At 34.7% G+C, this 22,991-nt stretch overlaps 1 pseudogene; it reads right to left on the bottom strand.

The window, feature by feature from the left end:
- Positions 1-259: 259 nt before the first annotated feature.
- The window catches only part of LOC141291468 (contactin-3-like), a 54,212-nt pseudogene continuing 31,480 nt past the window's right edge, over positions 260-22,991 (bottom strand).

Genomic DNA, 22,991 nt, shown 5'->3' with positions numbered 1-22,991 from the left:
CTTATCATGCAATTCAGCTCATGAGGCCCATCTGTTTGCATGTACACAGAATATATTTTAAATAATTTCTTTATCATATTTGGTCTTCTTTTAATCACCATCTTCATTTAGCCACATTTTCTTCATGGGAGGAAAATGCTTAACGTGCAATTTAGCAGTTAAAGTTCATATTCTGGGCTCCATTGCTTTCCTGTGTAATATATTTTATCAATAAACTGTGTGGTCTTTTAATAGTATCGTCTTAAGCGTTTTCTATAGGCTAACAGGTTTCTATAGGGGAGAAAAAGCTTAATGTTCATTAGTGTTCAAGGCTATCTGCTTTATTAATAGTAATGTTATTAATAAGGTTATTAATATTAAAAATGCTATTAGTATTAATAATATTTATTAATACCGAATTGGGCATAAATGTCATTGTTTTAGTACATTAAGCCACCTAATATCCCAAAACCGTGCCTTTAACTATAAGCACTGACTGTATTTCTTTATACTTGAGTCCAAGTTTAAAATAAAACAAAGCTCCATTGTGAACGTACGAAGCTGTATGAACCACTAACTTACAAATGTCTGAACTCAACTGGTTCGGACAAACTGGAGGGAACGCAGATATCTTTGTGAGAGAATGCAAGCGTTTTGTAAGGAAAAGTTTTCAGATAGAACACGAAAAAAAAAAAAAAAAAAAAATTGGAAAAATATTTTTTCCTCCAACCATGCCCCTTTAGGGGCTTCATAGAATTGTAATATCAGCCACCATGTAATGTAACTGTGTAAGTGTAACTGAAACATTAATTTACAACACATTTAAAAGTTTGGGGTTAGTAAGGTTTTTTTAATGTTTTTGAAAGATGTTTCTTATGCTCACCAAAGCTGTATTTAGTCAAAAACACAGTAAAAACAGTAATATTATGAAATATTATTAAATTCAATTAAAAATGGCTGTTTTCTATTTGAATATATTTTAAAATGTAATTTATTCCTGTGATTTTCAGCTGAATTTTCAGCATCATTACTCCAGTCTTCAATGCCACGTTCCTTCAGAAATCATTCTAATATGCTGATTTGCTGCTCAATAAACATTTCTCACTTAATCCTTATTCAACGCTGAAAACAGTTGTGCTGCTTAATATTTTTGTGGAAGCTATGGTAATTTTTTCCAGTTTTTCCAAAATTTTTCCAAAAATTTTTCTTCAATCGAATTATCAAATTAGCATTGAATTAAAAAATAACGTGTTCTTACTAAGTTTATGTATGTTGATGGGTTCGGTTGGCATCCCTTCTCCTCCGTCGCTCAGCGCTCGTATCTGGATGATATAATCATCATCTGCCGGTAGCGTGAGCTCCACTGAGGTCAGATTTGTTGTTATTGTGTTAATTTCTTTGTGCCGGTTCCTTCTGTAAGACACCTGGAGAGAACAAATGAGAGAGGTGCTAACAACCACTTAGATTTATTCAGCACAAGCTATTTTAGTCGATAAAGGAAGTAAAATCAAATTATCATACACTGTGGGGAACTGTAGTGTTTATTAGCACACCTGGTGTTTTTGCTATACCGTACAGCACCTATTTTGTAGATCTGTGGTATAAATTAGTTTTATTTTTAATTTCCGTTACCACCAAGGTGGGTAATCGTCCAACAAGAGAAATAATATAAGCACTTTAATGTAGTTGTTTCCTAAATGCTCACTGGAATAGAACAAGCTAATGTGATTATGTGAAAATAATGCCTTGCAGTTTGGCTTTGAGGTTTACACTGCTGGGAAGCACTTACCTGATACCCAGTAACATCTGACTCCATCTCCAAAGAAATGACAGGCTCCCAATGAACAGTCAGCTTAGAGCCAATCAGATTCCACTCCACGTTCAAAGGTGGCTGCCCGGGTGCTGAGAGGAAACACTACCATTAGTTACTACACATGTGATGACATTAGAAAGCCAGGACAGGTGCCTGGCTGTCTGTTTGTTCATAATGTCATAAAGCATTATACTTAAAGGATTAGTTCACTTCCAGAATAAACATTTCCTGATCATTTACTCACTCCCGTGTCATCTAAGACGTTCATGTTTTCCTCAAAAATCTTCATTTAATTTCAGTTAAAGAAAGGAAGACATGAACATTTTGGATGACACGGGGTGAGTAAATTATCAAGACATTTTTCTTTTGGAAGTGAGCTAATCCTTTAAATCGATAGTTCTAGAAAAGTCTAGAAAACTAGAAAAGACAGCTCTGAAATTTCTTTATTCCTTCATGACTTTCTTTCTTCTGTGGAACACAATTCACAAAAATTCAGCTTTTCCATCAAAGAAATAAATGGCATTTGTTTTATTTTTCCACAGTACTACTGTGGATAAAAAGTATCCTGTTTAACAACAACAATAAAAAGGACATTTCTGCTTTTATTTATTTGTTTAATTATCATTATTATTATTATTATTTACTTTATTATAATTTTTTTTTTCATTTTTAAAATGGAAATATTAAAATTAGACAAAAAAGAAAAAGAAAAAACAAACAAAACTAATAATCATTTTTATTAGGGATGCATGATATTGGATTTTTGCCGATATCCGATATTTTTCAACTCATTTTGGTCGATACCGATATTTTTCCTTTTTTTTTGGAAACAACACCAAGTCTCTCCTGTGCAGAAATATTTTTAATTTTGGTTAGTTTTTAACAAGAACTTATTTGTCAGAATTAAATAAACAATAATGAAGTTCATTTATAATGACAGTACATTGAAGCATTAAAAATACCTATACATAAAAATGCAGTGGTAACCGTAACATTTTATTTTAATATATTACATTTGTAGATGGTCTAAAGCAAAAGAGTTGTAAAAACTCTGAAAATCTTTTAGAGCTCATAATTTGTTTAAAAAATATAACATATTACACACTTGACTTAATGTTTTTTTTTAATCAAATATTAATTATTTAAAAAAACAATACAATATTTATTTTATTTTATTTTATTTTCAATTACAATTTGTGCCAAAGAATCTCAGTTTGTTTTTAGAAAAAAAGGAAAAAAATTGAAAAAAACCCCCCTGTTTTTCTAAAAACAAACTGAGAATCGTTCCGTGGCAATATTTGTATTTAAAAATCAAATCAAATCAAATCAAATCAAAAAAATAAAATAATAAAATAAAATAAAATAAAAATACATTGTATTGTTTTTTTAAATAATAATTAACAAGGCGCCGACGACATCAGTTAACTTAATGAGATTAGAGAGATCAGTTCGCACTTTAGACCGTTAACGCTGTACTTCATCTGTGCTGGTATTACATGCACATACCATGTATGCACAGGGCTCGAAATTACGACCGTTTTTGTCGCATATGCTCCCAAAATTTAATCTGCGCGACCTCAAATTATATTTGGGAGCATTTGTGCAAGTGCGAGAAATTGTTCTGGTGTGACTTGGTTTCATTTCTTTACAAAACTTTCGCGAGCCTAACTATTGCACAGACTCCTGTGAGCACAGACAGGTCGCTGTTCTCTCCAACATTACATAACCATTTGAACTTAATCTTTACATTTTTACATTTAATGCAGATTTGAGACATTAGCCGTCAATCACTCCCTGTTACTGAGCTCCGTTGAACCGTTTTTTTTTCTCTCAACCAACCTCTGTTCCAGATTTGCGCAAACTGCATTGCAATTAAGGGTGTGTGATACGACGATTATTATTGTGGACAATTAAAAGGTCTTCACAATCTGCTTTTTAAGAAATATACTATATTTCTTGCTACAGCACACATTCTGTCGGATACAATTCTGGCGCCTCGGTCTCAATATAGGCTACTGTACAACGCGGCATACATTCACATCAGATGATAACTCAGCGGCAGAGTTGCACTCACGCAGGGGCGTAATTTTCACTGGGGACACGCTTTTCAAAATCAGTTTTGTGTCCTCCCACTTTCAAAAGGTTTTTTTAAAGTAATCTCTTGTATTGTAGAATGCACGCTCAGCACCGACGAGAGTTTCGCTTGATCGTTAAAACGAAACCAAAAGTAAAACGCGCACGCGCATTCAAAAGCAATTTTAATACCCCAAGTTTGCGCGAAAATTAGGCTATATAAAATATCGAAGCTGTTATTAGTATGTGGGCTATAATAAGTTGTGTAGTTGTCTATAGCTCTGTATAATGCTTGAAAGATTCGGTCTCTGTTTGCACTTTGAATATTGAAAGGGTAGCCTACTTTGATTATGGCTGCAGTTATTGTCTATACGACTAAGAAAGAACTGTGTCGTTTATTTTTTGTTATTTACGTAGGTTCTTAAAAAAACGAAGTGGTTGCCTCTAATTTAAATGGCTGTACCTATAATAGATAAAATAAACATCTTGTTCATGTACTCATATTATTATTCATTCTTGTCTCTTGCTTAAGGCGTAAAATAAATATATAAAACAGGCTTTCAGAATCAGCCCATTTGCTTGTAAAACATCGGCAATCAAAATCGACCATGAAGAATCAGTATCGGTGCATTACTAAAAAAGAAAACTTCTGTCTAATTGCAGTATATTTTTGTTTGGTTGTTTTTTCTTTATGCTAATGTTTTTTTGTAAATTAACTCAGCATTGTTTTTGCAAATAAAACTTTAGAATTCCTTAATTTATTATATCAACTTTATGAGTACAGTGCGTGTGTGTGTGGACCCCCTGAAATAGCAGTGGCCACCCCCTGGCCACCCCATGTAAAAAATTGTAGCTCCGCCACTGGCCCTGCTGCCACGGCAAGTGCTATTACTTCTTATCGACAAGACATCAGCATCATTTTGCATGTCGATATTTACATTTAAAACTATTATCGGCCGATTCCGATATCAATCCGATAATACTGTGCATCCCTAAATTTTATATATCTGCAGAGGCAATGCCTAAATAAACTGATACTTTTAACAAGCGTATACTCACGGGACTTCTTGGTGGTCACGTTGATGGTAGGAGAGAGAGGGCCAGTTCCTGCTGTGTTGAAAGCGCTCACTGTCAGGAAATACTGAGTGTATCCTCTCAGACCACTGATGTTAACCTTGTTCTGATTGGCAGACACTCTGACTTTGCCCATGGTCTCTGGTTTTGTATCATCCTCCCAGTACACCACCTGATTTCAAGAGCAACGGAGAGAAAGCACAGCCTGTTGGATCCGAAGCCTCACGGATATAATGCTACGTGCCATTATGTTCAGTGCAGGAGAATTATTTTACAGGAGTTTTTCACACAGTGGGTTTGGGTTGACATGGATGAAGAGTTTCAGGGAGGAATGTGTAATGTGTTCTCTGTGTCCTTTAAAAAAAGGATGAAGAAAAACCATTTCGTCCATGCTGCAGAGAGGGCCTCCTATGCATACGATAAGAACAGGGTACCCTATTCTTATTTTCAAATGGAGCGTTTCCATGGGTACAGAGGGAACTTTGAGGTGCAGCGTGGGAGATGACAGGCTCTGACAGAACCCACGGTGCATTTCAAAACCGGACAGAGAGTCATTTCCATTTAGAAGAAGGGACGCACCTCATAGCCCAACACTCTTTCTGGGGAAGCGCTGAGAATATGCCAGCTCACTTCAATTTCAGTAGCAGAAATGCTTCTGGCCCACACGCCGTCTGGAACGCCACTGGGCTCTGAGAGGAAAGATAAAAAGAGAGAAAGATGAATACATAAAGAGAGAAGAAAGGCAAAGAGACGAGAAGAAAGGAGAAGAAAAAAGATATATGAGAACAGCAGGACAAAAAAGGTGACTAAGATAAAACGAAAAGAGAAGTAGCGTGATGAAACAAAATGAGACAATGAGAAGAGGAGATAAAAATGTGAATGAAAGATTAGAGAGGGGAACAGGATGCAATAAAGAGACATATATACAACAAAACTATGATAAGAGATGAGAAAATGAGAGAAGACGAGATCAAAGACTTGAATGAAACAAGAAGAGAAACCGACATGAGACTGAAAGAGAAGAGAAAGGAAAAAATGAGACCATAGAAGACTAGATGAGATGAGAAGAGACAAAAAGAGAAAACAAGAAGACAGATGAAATGAAATAAGACAGGACAAGAAGGTAAAAAATTGAAAGAGATGAGATAAAAATGAGTTAAGATGATGAGAGAAGACAAAACAGAGAAAAGAAGAGATTAGAGAAGATAAAAAAAGAACTAGGATGAAAAATTGAGAAATCGAAATGAGACTGAAAGCAAAGAGAGGAGAATAGAAAAGACAAGAAAACATCAGATGAAACTGAAAGAGAAGAGACAAGACAATGAGACAGAAATGAGATAAAATGAGAAGGAAAAAAATATAGAAGATGAGGGCTGAGATTGAAAAGAAAAGAGAAGTAGGGAGACAAAAAATGAGAAAATGAAACAAGTTGAAACAGGACGAGAAGAGACACAGCTATAAGGAGACAAGTCCAAAATGAGACAAGATAGGATGAAAAAAAGTGGAGAAAAGATGAGATCAGGAGAAGCGAAGAGACGAGGAGACATGAAGAGAAGACTTGGATGCAAAAAGGAGGAAGAGGAGGAGGAAAGAGAGGAGACAAGACTAGAAGAGAAGAGACAAGATGAGAAAAGATGAGATCAAGAGAAGAGAAGGAACAAGAAGAGAAACCGCAATTAGACTGAAAGAGAAGAGAAAGCGTAAAGAATTAGACCAGAGAAGACTAGATGAAATGAGAAGAGACAAGAAGAGACAAAAAGAGAAGACAAGAAGACAGAATGAGAAAAGATGGGATGAAATAAAACAGGACAAGAAAAGAAAAGAGATGGAAACAAAACAATAAAGGATTAGAGAAGACGAAAAGAGGAGAACTATGGTGAAAAATGGACAAATCAAAATGAGACTGAAAAGAAAAGAGAAGTGAGATGAAACTGAAAGAGAAGAGATAAGATAAAACAATGAAAGAGGATGAGAAAAGACAAGACTATGAGACAGAAATGAGGTAAATTAGATGAAATGAGAAGACAAGATAAAAAAAACTAAAGAAGATGAGAAGAGGAACTAGGATGCAATAGGAGTGAAGCTGAAATGAGAAAAAAGAGGAAGAGGAAAAAGAAAAGAGAAGCAGGGAGACAAAAAATGACAAGATAAACTGAAAGAGATAAAATGAAACAAGTTAAAACAAGATGAGCAGAGGCAGGACTATGAGATGGGAAGTCCAAAATGAGACAAGGGCGAAAGAGAATAGACAAGAAGTAAAGAGAAGAGAATGCAACAAAGAGAGATGTAAATGAGACAAAACTAAAAAAAAAGAGATGAGATAAAATGAGAAAAGACGATATAAGAAAACATGAAATCAAGAGAAGAGAAGAGACTAGAAGAGGCAAGAAGAGACGAACTGGAATGCAACAAGGAGAGAAGACAAGATGAGACTGAAAGGAAAGCTAAACAAAGCTAAAAGCTAAAACAAGATTGAAAGAGGAAGGATAAGTTGACAGTGGATGAGGAGGGTCATGACTATGAAGAGAGAAAACCAAAATGAGACAAGACTAAACGAACAGAGACAAGAAAATGATAGAATGAAACAAAATAGATGAATAGAACAAGGGGAGAAACCCAAATTAGACTAAAAGAGAAGAAAAACAGAAAAAAATTAGACCAGAGAAGACTAGTTGAAATGAGAAGAGACAAGAAGAGACAAAAAGAGAAGAGACGAGAAATGAGACAAACTAAGACTAAAAGGAAAGAGAAGAGAGGACAAGAACAAATGAGAAGATGAAATGAGATGAAACTGAAAGAGAAGAGATGAGATAAGACATGATAAAAGACGATGAGACGAGACAAGACTAAGAGGCAGAAATGAGATCAATGAGATAAAATGAAAAGACAAGATAAAAAACTAAAGAAGATGAGACAAGGATCAAAAAGAGAAAACAAGAAGACAGAAAAAGAAAAGATGAGATGAAATAAAAACAGGACAAGAAGAGACGAAGAAAAAAGAGGATGCAACAAAGTGAGATGTAAACGAGACAAACTTGAAAAAGGTGAGATGAGAAAAAAAATAAATGAAGATGACGAGAGATGACAAAACAGAAAAGAGATTAGAGAAGTTGAAAAGAGAAGAACTGTGATGAAAAATCAAACTAATATGGAAAAGGAATGAAAAGAGAAAAGATGAGAAGAGAACAAATGAAACTGAAAGAGAAGAGATAAGATAAACACGATGAAAGAGGACAAGAAGAGACAAGACTATGAGACAGAAATGAGATAAAATGAGAAGACAAGATAAAAAAAACTAAAGAAGATGAGAAAAGGAACTGGGATGCAACAAGGAGCAAAGCTGAAATAACGCTGATGGAAATAAGAAGAAGAAAAAAAAGAAAAGAGAAACAGGTAAACAAAACATGAGAAGATGAAACAAGATAAAACTGAAAGAGGTAAAATGGAACAAGATGAAACAGGATGAGAGAGACACAACTACGAGAAGAGAAGTCCAAAATGAGACAAGACCGAAAGAGAATAGACAAGAATAAAAAAGAAGAGGATGCAAAAAAGACAGATGTAAATGAGACAAAACTAAAAGAGATGAGATGAAATAAGAAAAGACAAGATAAGAAAACATGAAATCAAGCGAAGGGAAGAGTCTAGAAGGGACGAGAAGAAATGAACTGGAATGCAACAAGGACAAAATAAGGGTGAAAGGAAAGAAGACAAAAAATATGAAAGGCTCAGGCATGAAAGTTTCAAAACTGAAAGAGAAGACACAAGATACAATTAAAAAAGACAAGAGGAGAGAAGACGAGATCAGGAGAAGGGAAGGGACAAGAGGATGCAAAAAGGGGGAAAGAGACAAGACTAGAAGAGAAGAGACAAGATGAGAAAAGATGAGATGAGAAAATGGAAGAGAATAACTAGCATGGAACAAAAAGCGAAACCGAAATTAGACTAAAAGACAAGAGAAAGGGAAAAAATGAGACCAGAGAAGACTAGATGAAATGATAAGAGACAACAAGAGGCAAAAAGAGAAAAGATGGGATGAAATAAAACAGGACAAGAATAGACAAGAAGTAAAAAAGAGGATGCAACGAAGAGAGATGGAAATGAGACAAACTGCAAAGAGGCGAGATGAGTTTAAAAAAGAGCAAAGATGACGAGAGTAGACAAAATAGAGAAGAGAGATGAAAAGAGAAGAACTATGATGAAAAATGGACAAATCAAAATGAGACTGAAAGGAAAGAGAAGAGAAAAGACAAGAGAACAAATGAGAAGATGAAATGAGATGAAACTGAAAGAGATAACATGAGATAAAACACTGTGAAAGAGGGTGAGAAAAGACCAGACTAAGACCAGAAGTACTAGGATGCAACAAGGAGCGAAGCTGAAATATGACTGAAAAGAAAAAATGTGAAGATGAAACAAGATAAAACTGAAAGAGATACAATGGAACAAGATGAACAGGATGAGAAGAGACACGATTACGAGAAGTCCAAAATGAGACAAGACCAAAAGAGAACAGACAAGAAGAAAAGAGCAGAGTAAGCAACAAAGAGAGATGTAAAATGAGACTAGATAAAATGAGAAAAGACAAGATAAGAAAACATGAAATCAAGAGAAGGTAAGAGACTACAAGGAACAAGAAAAGATGAACTAGAATGCAACGAGGAAAGAAGACAAAATAAGGCTAAAAGGAAAGAAGACAAAAACATGAAAAGCTAAAACAGGATTGAAAGAGGAAGGATGAGTTGATAGTGAATGAGAAAAGTCATGACTATGAGGAGAGAAAACAAAAATGAGACAAGACTGAAAGAACAGAGACAATAAGAGGAAAAGATAGAACAAAGATAGATAAAAACGAGACAAAACTGAAAGACATAAGACAAGATGAAAAAAGAGGAGAAAAGACAAGATCAGGAGAAGGGAAGAGACAAGAGTAGATGCAAAGAGAAGAACTAGGATGCAAAAAAGGAGGAAGAGGAGGAGGAAAGAGACGAGACAAGACTAGAAGAGAAGAGACAAGATGAGAAAAGATGAGATCAAGAGAATGGAAAAGAAGAATTAGTAAGGAACAAGAAGAGAAACCAAAATAAGACTGAAAGAGAAAAAAAAAATTGACCAGAGAAGGCTAGATGAAATAAGAAGAGACAAAAGAGAAAAGATGGGATGAAATAAAAGAAAAAAAGAAGAGAGACAAAACTGAGATGAGATGATGAAAAAAGACGAGATCAGGAGGGTAGAACTAGGATGCAAAAAGTAGGAAGAGGAGGAGGAAAGAGATGAGATGAGACAAGACTAGAAGAGTCTTGTGCAAAAATCAGAGACTGATGAAAAATAATTTATAAATGACTGATGCAAAATCTTTTGTCTCTAAAATAGTAAATTACTGGCCTTTATTTTAATAGGATAGCTGAGTGACATAAAGGAACATTATCTGTACAGGAATTCAATTAATGCGGTAGCTTCCTGACACACCACTGTCTGCCCATCACTCCACGCAGTAATAGCTCATCTCAAACTGATCCTAACTAGCTGAAAGAATCCTGGACACTGCTGCTTCAAATGCTGAGCATGAGATTCCAGAGCTAAAACCACCTGACATTTACAACACAACATTACGTACAGCCATTATAGCACATGCTTTACTTTGTAGTTACTATGAAAAGAAAATTGCACTATGGATTCGTGGACATTCAGTAAAGTATCAAATATATTTCCTGTTAAGAAAGGGTAAATTACTGCTAAAAGAACAGAAAATTGCCACCAACAGTGTTGGAGAAACCTATAAAATGATATAACATTATATAATCTAAATCTATAGTTTATCCTTGTCCATTTGTTATAAAATGAGCCGTGTTCTTTCAGTGCTGCATATAATAAAGTGCCGGTGTTAAAGGAATCAATTCTAGCCTGTTCTTTGAATGTCTTATGCACCTCACAATAGATGAATAAATATATAGCGAAAAGAAAAACCAATTGAAAACACTGCAAATGGTATGCTTTTGTACGCTGCTCATACTGCCATCGACAGTCTTACCATTCTCAGCTGAGAACACAATGGTAACGGGGCTGAACGGTCCCTGGCCTTTGGTGTTGTAGGCACCGACTTTGACGCTAAATGGAGAAAAGGGCGGGATGGTCTCGTTGCGGTACACGTAACGGGACTGCGATGGTACAGAGGTGACGGCGTGTGTCCAGTTGACCTCCCCCAGCGGCCGGAAAGCGATGATGTAGCCAAAACCGTCTCCGTTTTGCAGGTCTTCGGGCACAGGCTGGGAGGGAAACAAGAAACTATAGTGATATTAAAACATACAGACCAGATCCAGCCTCAGGTTCACACCCAGCGCTTTTCCAAATCCCACACAGTGATGCAACCTCTTGAGAGCGCAAATGAACCGCTTTCTAATATACAACCAAATTTGAATTGAATGCCATTACGGGAGTAAAGGGCCCAGATGGAAAACAGGCTTGGCTTTGACTGAGGTAATAAACACCCCCATTCAATTCCATTTAATTAGCCAAAACTATTACCTCGCACAGAGGGAGTGATAATATAGACAGATGACTTACCTCCCATGTTATTACTAACTCTGACTTGGAGCCACCCCCACCTCCGACATCGGTGGGGGCCGTGTCAGGAACTGCGTAGAGAAAAAAACACAAAGAACAAACAGCCATGTTTTCAGTACAGCGGATAGATGCAGCTCCTGCCTTCCTCATTGTCTCTTTTCTTTTTCTTTTACTCAAAGCCTCATTATCAAGTATCAAATGAAACAAAGCTCCGGTCCCTTAGCAACTGCTTTTAAAAGATTCTGTGGGCAGCGTCTGAGTTAACTGGCTTTGTTTCTAGTGAATTTCACCGTTTGCCAAGAGTCTCTCAACAATAATGCTCGAAGAATTCGTTCTGTAATATACAAAGAGGCACTTAAGCACTGAATGAACTGAAACGGTATCGCTTCATCATGGGACGTTTGAAGAATACAGGCACTTGAGCAGTAGTGGATTCAACCTTAGACAGCACACCCACGGGCTGCCTACAGTCGCTAACTGACCATCTGATGCACACAAAACTGGATTGCGCTTTCTCTATCTGGCAAGCTCTGTCCTGATTGGCTGACTAATTTGATTGGCATTTTGTGTATCTTTCGAGGATGAAATTATCTCTGGACTTGCCAAGTTTGCCATGATAGTGGCAATAAACCAAATCAAGAGTATCAGAGCAGTCCTGTCTCTGAAATAGTCCTTAAAGGAATACTTCACCCAAAAATGAAAAATATCAGTTTATTTTATCGCATGGGCCCTTTAAATGCCACCGAGCTCTGCTCGCCCCACCCCTCTTTGGGATTATGTTTACTTTAGCCGCATTTAGCAGCACTTAGCTGCATTTAGCCGCATTTATCGGCGAAACTTGCCAACAAGCACATTATTAAGAAAGGTCATTTGCAAAGATGCATAAAAAACCCTTATACTCACTTCTGCTGTGGGTGAAGCTGCATTACGAATGATTCACACAAACATAGATGCATATGTAGATCGGGATTGGCGCTTTCCTTTTAAAAACTAAAGTAACGTTGTCCTCTGCCTCTTAAGCGGCTCAGATGTCAGGAGTAAATGACAACTGCTATGTTCATTATTACATCCAACAACAGAACACCTCAGCAGAGTTGTGGACTCGAGTCTCAAATTTGATGACTTGTGACTTGACTTGACATAATCAAAATTGCGACTCGACTTAGACTTTGACAGCAATGACTCGAGACTTGACTTGGACTTGAACCCTGTGACTCGGCAAGTCTTTACTTATAAAAAAAACTTCGGAGAGTTCTGATCAATATAGGCTGGTTACTGAAGCATGTGATCACACTGGAATGATTAGCGCAGCTTTTGGCACTGAGCCAGAGAGGGACTCGCTAAGTGAGCGTTTGTATTGTTTTTATCCACATAATGTTTAGGATATTTTAATGTTTTTCACATGTCGCGCCTTAAAACGTGTGGAAAACGCTAGGCGCGCCGCTTTCTCTTTCTTTCCAAACCGCTCTGTAGCTTGCACTCCGTGGCGTCTGTCGTTGCTAAGCAACCATGACCTGCACTTTCCGTTTTAGTAAAGGATAAATGGATTTCCAGCATTAAAAATAGCTTGCAGTAGCTCTGCTATTAAATTTATTTAAAAATGGTTATTCCTGTACAGCTATGATAAGCTGTTTCTCCAACTTGGCAGTGCTTTCAATGTTATTAAGGGAAAGGATGAAGCTAATTGATTGGTTCTTGTCACATGACCTGCGGTCTTTTGCGCACTCAAGTTCGTTATTTCAAATGTAGACGCGTGGTGTGTGCGCTCATAATGGAAGCGGCATGCTCGTTTTTTCGCATCGAGATAAACATCTCAACTTTTCAGACTTTTCAAACTGAACATCTCAACTTTTCAACTGGAAAGTTGAAATGTTTATCTCGATGCGGCGCGGACGCGCATGGAAAAAACGAGCGTGTCGCGACCGCGTCGCTTCCATTATGAGCGCGCATACTGCTCACGAACTTGAGTGTGCAAAAGACGCTACATGTGAACGGCCCCTTAGACATTTAAATTACATAATCACTATAAACGACTTATACATCGCATTTCTTCTTCTTATTATTATTATACTGAAACAGCAGTAGCCTAATAATTGGCTAAACCTTTAAAAAGACATATATATTATTATTATTAATATAATAATATATTATAATATTATATATATATATATATATATATATATATATATAATATTATATTAATATATTATAATTATTATTTAATTATTTCTTTCATCTGAAATATGTAGCCAACATATAAAGTTAACTCAGCCACTCACTTTCATGTCTTTAAAGAAAATAGATGAATACATGATAAATGAATGTCTGTATTACCTATTAGCAAGTGATTAAATACTTGACTCAACTGATTCATTAAAATCACGGAATCTTTAACAAATTAAACAGTGGAAAATAAATTATTAATTCAATTAGGCATATATTTGTACACAAACAGTGATTAATTCCTCAATGAAACACCACTAATTATTATAGCCTATCTTTTATAATTATACCTACTATAGACTATTGTTGACTTTATGTCACGATTTAGGCAGGAACACATGAACAACGACGTAATAAAAAGTAAGAGTAATTAATAAATTCAATGGGGAAACAGGCAGACACAGGAACACAAGGAGGTAACATTAAAGACCGACAGCACTGAGGGGAAAACACACAAACTAAATACACAGACTGATTACACATCCAGGTGGAGACAATGAGGGAGAAACCAAAACACTAAGATCTGCGGGGGGAATTGATGGGAGAAACCAACATGAAAGTCCGGGGGTGTGACACTTTAAATGTTCTGTATTAATTAATACAGAGACACTAATTTGGGCAAACAGCACTAGTGACTTGTTTAGGACTTGAAGCTTAAAGTTGAGGACTTGCAACTCGACTTGGACTTGCCTGTCTTGATTTGGGACTTGTCTGGCTTGACTCGGGACTTGACTTGAGACTTGAATGCAAAGACTCAAAACTTACTTGTGACATGCAAAACAATGACTTGGTCCCACCTCTGCACCTCATTCACTCTATTAGATTCTTCCTCTGCACCAGAGTCTACACAATGCCGATCGTATTCGGACTGTTTCAGCTCGGTGAGGGCGGGTCTAAGGTAAGGCGCTTGTTTCAATCTACTCGTGTGAGTGCCCTCTGTCGGTGTGCCATCACAACAACAAGAAGCTGAGAATGACCTGATTTTAAAAAGGGGATATTACTTTAAAGATTAAAAAATACCACTGGGTGGATTTTTATGATTGTAGGGTGGTTGTGAACACAAACTGCCAACACACATTAATGTTCAAACAACATGTAAAAGTTAGTTTTGCATCCGATGACCCCTTTAATTATCGCGTGATTAAATGGTTTGCGATAATGAATGTGATATTGCATAGCTTGTGAGTGAACTACGGCTCTGTGTTGTAAATGCTGCTCCATCTGAAAGTACATGCTGGAGATTTACTACTGATTACACAACCGGCTTTACTGACAAAATGCACGTGGCATTTGCCTTTGATTAATCATGAAGCCCTATTCCAAAACTGTAAGACCTTTGTTCATCTTCGTAACACAAATATATTTTACCCTTCACATAGACAGCAACGCAACTGACATGTTCAAGGCCCAGAAAGATAGCAAGGACATCACTAAAATAGTCTGTGTGTAGAACAACATTAATGACAAAATTTTAATTTTGGGTAAACTATATCTTTAATACTTTTAGAAGGGCAAAAATTTGCTAACCAAAATGTAAGTTGACAAAAGGTGTTTTGATTGTCTGTTTTGATCATCACAATAATAAATGATTTTAATCACAGCATACTGGTAATGAAAATATGATGAGAATAATGAGATAAATAACAGCCCAAGATATTTACAAAGCATTTTTTCATCAAGAAGGAAAATTAAAGAAAAAAAAAGATTGTCTCATTAAATTCAATAATAGTCAATAAAGTGAGCAGAAGCTGAACAGTAAATGAACACTGATAAACTACAGTGCTGTGCTAGAAGGTTAATTAACCCAAGAGCATCCTATGTACATATTACATTAGCCAGCTATATACATAACATAAACTACAATTCAGTAGTTTGGGATCAGTAATATTTGGGAAATTAATACTTTTATTCAGCAAAGATACATAAAATTGATTAAAAGGGACAGTAAACACAATTATGCATATTGGACAGATTTCTGTAAATTCAGCTTTGCCATTACTCAAAAAAAAAATTACATTTCAAATTATATTAGTAATGTATCTAGTAGGGATGTAACAGTATTATCAATATTGTGGTATCACGATAACAAAACTGTCTTGATATCATTATGGTCACATGACAATATAAAATTATATGTCTTCCAGGCAAAAGTATTGATTTTTAAAAATATATATTTTTAAACTTCTTATTCTAATAAAAAAAGCCTTTTAAGTTTTGTTTTTGGCCATTATGGTTTGGCTTTATCCATTCATCAAGTCTTTTTCGCTGCACGTTACAAAACGATCAACTCGTGATCCGGTGTTTTCCGCGCCTCAGAACAGCTCAGTTCACAGTGAATGCAGTGAACTTGTTTATTGCATGTGCTGTGAGTTTAGTGCACGTTTACGAACACAATGGCCACTAGTTATGCTTTATTTTCACATTTGCATAATCCCTAACATTTAAATGGCCAGATGATTACAGCATTTCACTAGATTTGTAGTTGTAATTTGTAATGAAGCTGGAGTTTTTCGTCAAAATAAAAGCTTAAAAGTGCAGTATGAATTGCTGACAGCTAGAGGTTTAAATGGGTAACGTTACTGCAGTTCAAAATATCTCTTTCAAGTGTAGAAATCAGGAAAGAAGTACTGTAATTTCCCTACTGTAGTGTGAAGCAAAAATAATATAGTGAAATATTAATTGGTAATTTATTTTACAGTGCAACTGTTTTACAATATATGGCTATTACTGTCATAGGAATAACAAAAATATTATATTGTTGCTATTATTACATTCTAATTTGTTTGGCTTCCTAAAACACCAGCGTGAATGCATTTTAGACTGAAACAGTATACCACAACTAAAAAAAGGTTTTGGCTACCCTTTAAAGTTACAGATACAGTCAATTCACTCACTTTGAACTCTCAAAGTGCATTAGATAGAATAATTTAACTTACAATGTAAAAAACTTAATTTCATTTTTTTTTTTAATATCAATAAATATCATAATGTGGACTTCATATCGAGGTATTATCATACCATGAGATTTTGAAATTGCTACAACCCTTTTGTCTAGTAATAATGTATATACAGTGCCTTGCGAAATTATTCATTCCCCTTTATTTTTTTCCACATTTTGTTATGTTGCTGCCTTATGTTAAACTACTTTAAATAACTTTTTTTCCCACATCAATCTACACTCCCTACTCCATAATGGCAAAGCAAAAAATAGGTTTTTAACATTTGTGCAGATTTATTAAAAATAAAAAACTGAAAAGATCCCGTTTTCTGGGACACTCGAAATTTAGCTCAGGAGCATTCATATTGCTTCTAGATGTTACTAACTTCGAGTGGAGTTAAACTGTGGCAAATTCATTTGAATGAGTATGATTTAGAAAGGCACACACCTCTCAGAAAAGGTCTAACAGCTGAATTGCATATCAGAGCAAAAACCAAGATAACTGCCTGTAGAGCTCAGTGACAGACTTGTGTTAAGGCAATGATCTAGGGAAGAGGTCAGAAAAAAATCTGCTGCATTGAAGGTTCACAGAAGCATGTAGCCTCCATTATCCATAATGGAAGACGATTGGAACAACTAGGACTCTAGACAATGTCTGCCAGCCCCCATCCAAGCTGACAGAGCTTGAGAGGTGAAAAGGTGAGACAAAGAATGGCAGATAATTGCCAAATGCAGATGTGCAAAGCATGTCACATCAGACCCAAAAAGACTTGAGGCTGTAAAGGTGCTTCAACTATGTACTGAGTTAAGGGTATGAATACTTATGCAATGTACTTTTTTCAGTGTTTTATTTTTATTTTTTATTTTTATTAAAAACCAATCGGGTTTTTGCTTTGCCATTATTATGGTGTATGGAGTGTAAATTGATTCGAGGAAAAACTAATTTAAAGCAGTTTAACATAATGCTGCAACAAAACAAAATGTGACAAAAATGAAGGGGTATGAATACTTTTGCAAGGACCTGTACATATTTCATAGACTAAAATTAGTACTAATATTACATGGCAAAAATACAATTTAAAAGAGACATTTTCTGATTTGACTTGAAGTGAAAAATATCTATAAATTAACACTGTTGGTGACTCACCTGCATCTTCAGTTCTTGTTTTAAGAGAAGCGGGACTCGGTTCCCCCACGCCGACGCTGTTTCTGGCCAGCACTCTGAACTCATATTCCACCCATGCGTTCAGATCCACCACCGTTGCCGTCAGGGTGTTCCCATCAATCACCTCGGGGACTGAGAGCAAACAGAAAAGCCACGGTTTAACCGAAAACACCTGGATTACACGGCGGCGCAGTGAAAGTCAACAACAGGAGCCCAATTTTGAGCCAATGTTTATAGTAAGCCAGAAATGTCACAAAACATAAAAAAATTGTTCTGTGCCATGTCTCTGTCTGGGTGGGATGTCGTTCGAATGAATTGAAATTCGAGCGGCAGGGCGAGAGCCCAGATTAAGTTGTTTTGCGTTAGTACTTAGAAGCCCTTATATGTACTCAAAGCGAGCATAAGCTTCTTTCTTAAAAGCACATGAGACGTGCTATGGTAATTTTAGTCTCTCGCTGAATTGATGCTCCGCTTGACTAGCTTTAGCTAATCCTGTATTGTTACCCGTGTTCACCGCTTGCCAGCCCACTGTGAAAGCTGTCTTGGCCTGGATGACATAGCTTGTGATGGGGCTGCCGTTATCCTGGCCGGGTCTCCAAGAAAGCTGAGCCGTGCTGTCCGTGATCTCCTCCACTGTTACACCATCTGGAGCTCCTGGGGGACCTGATTCAATCAGACAATTAGCAGTGAATTAGCAATTAGAAATGAAGTTACCTCCACTGACATCTAACCTCACTCACCCCCTGCCAGAAAGCTCTCCGCTTATCGCCCCACCACGCTGTGATATAAGGCTAGTCTCTAAAAGGTGTTATTACATTTTAAGCTGTTGCTTTTGTGGGAACACTAGATCTCTTTGAGAATCATAGCAAGGCTTTTCAGAGGTTTGAGCGTTTGGAGCTGTTTTCTTAATGGCTACAGCACACCTGCTTTGAAAAGCTGCAAGTAGGCATACATCTGCACATCTTTAATTGGTTCTTCCAATTAAAAACATGCAGAGATTTGTCTTCCTTTGTCAAATTCACACTCTTTTGGGGTAAATATATAGATGGAGCATTATGGAGTAATTTCGACTTTGTTCTTGAAATATTTCAACTTAATTCTCCTAATATTGACTTTATTCTTTTAATATTTCCACATAATTCTCAGAATTTAGTTTTTTTTTTCACAAAACATTACATTTTTTTTTCTCGCAATTTCAACTTTATTCTTGAAATATTTGGACGTTATTCTCAAAACATTTTGACTTTCTTCTGAAAACATTTTGACTTTATTCTCGCAATTTCGACTTTATTCTTAAAACATTTCGACTTTATTCTCGTAATTTGACTTTATTCTCAAAATTTTCACTTTATTCTTGAAATTTCGACTTTATTCTTAAAACATTTCGACCTTTTTCTTGCAATTTCGACTTTATTCTTGAAATATTTTGACTTTATTCATGAAACATTTTGACTTTATTCTCGAAACATTTTGACTTTATTCTCGCAATTTCAAATTAATCCTTGAAAATTTTTTACTTTATTCGTGAAATATTTTAACTTTATTCTCGTAATTTTGACTATAAAGTCGAAAGTCGACTTTATTCTTAAAACATTTCGACCTTATTCTCGTAATCTTGACTTTATTCTCGAAATTTCGACTTTATTAAAATATTTTGACTTTATTCTGAAAATTTCAACTTTATTCTTGAAATATTTGGACTTTATTCTCAAAACATTTTGACTTTATTCTCAAAACATTTCGACTTTATTAAAACATTTTGACCTTATCCTCGTAATTTTGACTTTATTCTCGAAATTTCAACTTTATTCTTGAAATATTTTGACTTTATTCTTAAAACATTTCAATTTTATTCTAATAATTTTGACTTTATTCTCTAATTTTTTACTTTATTCTTAAATATATGGACTTTATTCTCAAAACATTTCGACTTTATTCTTGTAATTTTGACTTTATTCTTGAAATTTTGACTTTATTCTTAAATATATAGACTTTATTCTCAAAACATTTTGACTTTATTCTTAAAACATTTCGACTTTATTCTTGTAATTTTGACTTTATTCTCATAATTTTGACTTTTTTCTCGAAATTTCAACTTTATTCTTAAAACATTTCGACCTTATTCTCGTAATTTCAACTGTATTCTCGAAATTTCGACTTTATTCTTAAAACATTTCGACTTTATTGTCGAAATATTTTGACTTTATTATCATAATTTTGACATTATTCTCATATTTTCAACTTTATTCTCAAAACATTTCAACTATATTCTTATAATTTCGACTTTATGCAGAGAGTTGTCTTCCTTTGTCAAATTCACACTCTTTTGGGGGAAAACATCAAGAAACTGAGCATTATGTTTAGTGGTTTTATCAGTGCATATCATTGTATCACACTTGTATCAATAATAAGATCAGACAGTGTTTGTTTCTCACCTAAAAGGCCCTTTTTATTCTTCATATTTGGTTTTGGTGGTTTCATGCGAGGAGTTTGTATGCATCATGCCAGACTAACATTTACATAATTCATTTTAAACCAAGGCCCCCTATTGTGAATAATATTCAAAGGCTAGACACTTCCAGTTTCTGTAAATCAAACTGCTGGAAGATTTAGAAGCTGAATGTTCTTCAGGATTCCCTTTCTTTTTAACCAGTGAGTTTACATTATTTTCCCACTCAGTTTTACTTACTGTCTACCTGATAAAACATTTTGAAGCTTGGCAGAACTAGAAACATGTATATTAATTGAAATATACCCATTGAGTTTTGCGACTGCATTCATTTATACTACTTTTCTAGATCAGACATTTATAATTTGCCTCCCCATCTATAGAGTGCTACAGGCATGACTAATTCGTCATGGGTTCCCTTGAGATTTCCCTATAGGTTTTTATAATGGTGATCTTCTATTCATAAGTAAATTAAGGTCTGTGGTAAATATAACTTCATGATACTTTGAAGTTTTGCATTTTAAGTTTGTATGTAAACTGCACAAACCCCAAACTTATTACAAACACGTTTTTAAAAATAAGCAACTGCTTTAAAATTCACATATTCATAATCGGTGTGTGTAATTTGTGTTGGATATTTCACCCAAAAAATGATAATTCTGTCATTAATTACTCACCCTCATATTGTTCCAAACCTGTAAGACCTTCATTCATCTTCAGCGTTTTAGATTATGGGACTAAGGTCATAATATTTCGAGAATAAAGTGATATTACAAAAATAAAGTCAAAATATTACAAAAATTCAAAGTAATTATGAGATTAAAGTTCTATTTATATTATAATATTTTGAGAGTATATTCTAGCCTATAATTTGCCTGAACTGGGAGCACAGGGAGATATTTTAAAGTCTTAGCTTTCAAAATCTGTCAGTTTTATAGCGAAATACAAACAATATGTCTACTACAATAATGTGTTTTTCATGTTCCTTAATGTGGCGTGACAGATCACTATATTTGCCTCAGTTTAAGCAGCATGTGAATCAGTCATCTTTCCAATTTAAATGAGACATTTGTTTTATTAAATTAGGGTGAACAATTTGTTTCATTCCTTCTGACGTTCCTTCACAATTATATTGTGCTATAAACTTGAAATAAAGAGGAAAATACATTTATAATTTGTATTTAGTGATAAAACTGACCGAATTTATAAGCTGAGCTGCATTAAATTAAAAGCAACAAAGCACAAAATTATTGTGAATACCGGGTGGCTAGCATGCTACAAATAATGAATGGAAGGCGTTAAATATTATTTACAATAATTTACTGTATTGTACTGTAAATAAAACAGCTTGTGAATAATTACTTATGTACCTCAGAAAAGACAACAATATAACTTATGCTAGCTTCAACCTTTAGAACTGACAGATTTTGAAAGCTGAAACTTTGTTTTATATTAAAAATACCAAAAGCACAAAGCTTATTGCTATTATTGGGTGGCTGGTGCACTACAATTAGGCCTAATAAATGCAATCGAAGACATGAAATATTATTTCCAAGAATACTGTCTCTGTCGAGTTTAACACATGGTATGATTTACGCTAATAATCCCACATATATTCAAATAAATTCTGGTGGCCTGGCAATTTCTCCCAGTTGGGGTCATTTGCATGTGCAGGCTATACTCTGAAAATATTATAACTTTAATTGCTACGATTTAATTCTTGTAATTTCAACTTTGTTCTCAAAACATTTAGACTTATTTCTCGTAAATTCGACTTTATTCTTGTAATATCAACTTTATTCTTGAAATACTTCAACTTAATTCTCATAATTTCAACTTTATTCTCAAAACATTTCGACTTTATTCTCGTAATTTCGACTTTATTCTCGAAATATTTAAACTTTATTCTCAAAATATTTTGACTCTATTCTCAAAATATTTCAACTTTATTCTCAAAACATTTCAACATTATTTTAGAAACATTTATACTTTATTCTTTATTCTCGTAATTTTGACTTTATTCTTAAAACATTTAGACTTCATTCTTGAAATATTTTGACTTTATTCTCATAATTTGGACTTTATTCTCGTAATTTTGACTTTATTCTTGAAATTTAGACTTTATTCTCCAAATATTTCAACTTAATTCTCATAATTGCAACTTTATTCTCAAAACATTTAGACTTTATTCTCATAATTTGGACTTTATTCTCGTAATTTTGACTTTATTCTCAAAATATTTAAACTTAATTCTCATAATTTCGACTTTATTCTTGAAATTTAGACTTCATTCTTAAACTTTTCGACTTTATTCTCAAAATAGTTTGACTTCATTCTCGTCATTTCGACTTTATTCTCCAAATATTTCAACTTAATTCTCATAATTGCAACTTTATTCTCAAAACATTTCGACTTTATTCTCATAATTTCGACTTTATTCTCAAAGTTTCTACTTTATTCTTAAAACTTTTTGACTCTATTTTTGCCATTTCGACTTTATTCTCAAAATATTTTGACTTTATTCTCGAAATTTAGACTTTATTCTTAAAATATTTAGATTTTACTCTCATAATTTTGACTTTATTCTCGTAATTTCAACTTTATTCTCAAAATATTTCGACTTTATTCTTGTAATTTCGATGTTTTTCTCGTAATTTCCACTTAATTTGCGTAATTTTGACTTTATTCCAAAAATATTATGACTTTAATATCG

Source organism: Garra rufa, chromosome 18 (genome assembly GCF_049309525.1).
Source record: "Garra rufa chromosome 18, GarRuf1.0, whole genome shotgun sequence".
Classification (NCBI taxonomy): Eukaryota; Metazoa; Chordata; class Actinopteri; order Cypriniformes; family Cyprinidae; genus Garra; species Garra rufa.
Note: the sequence above shows the minus strand (reverse complement) of the source record. Positions and strands in the feature narration are given on the sequence as shown.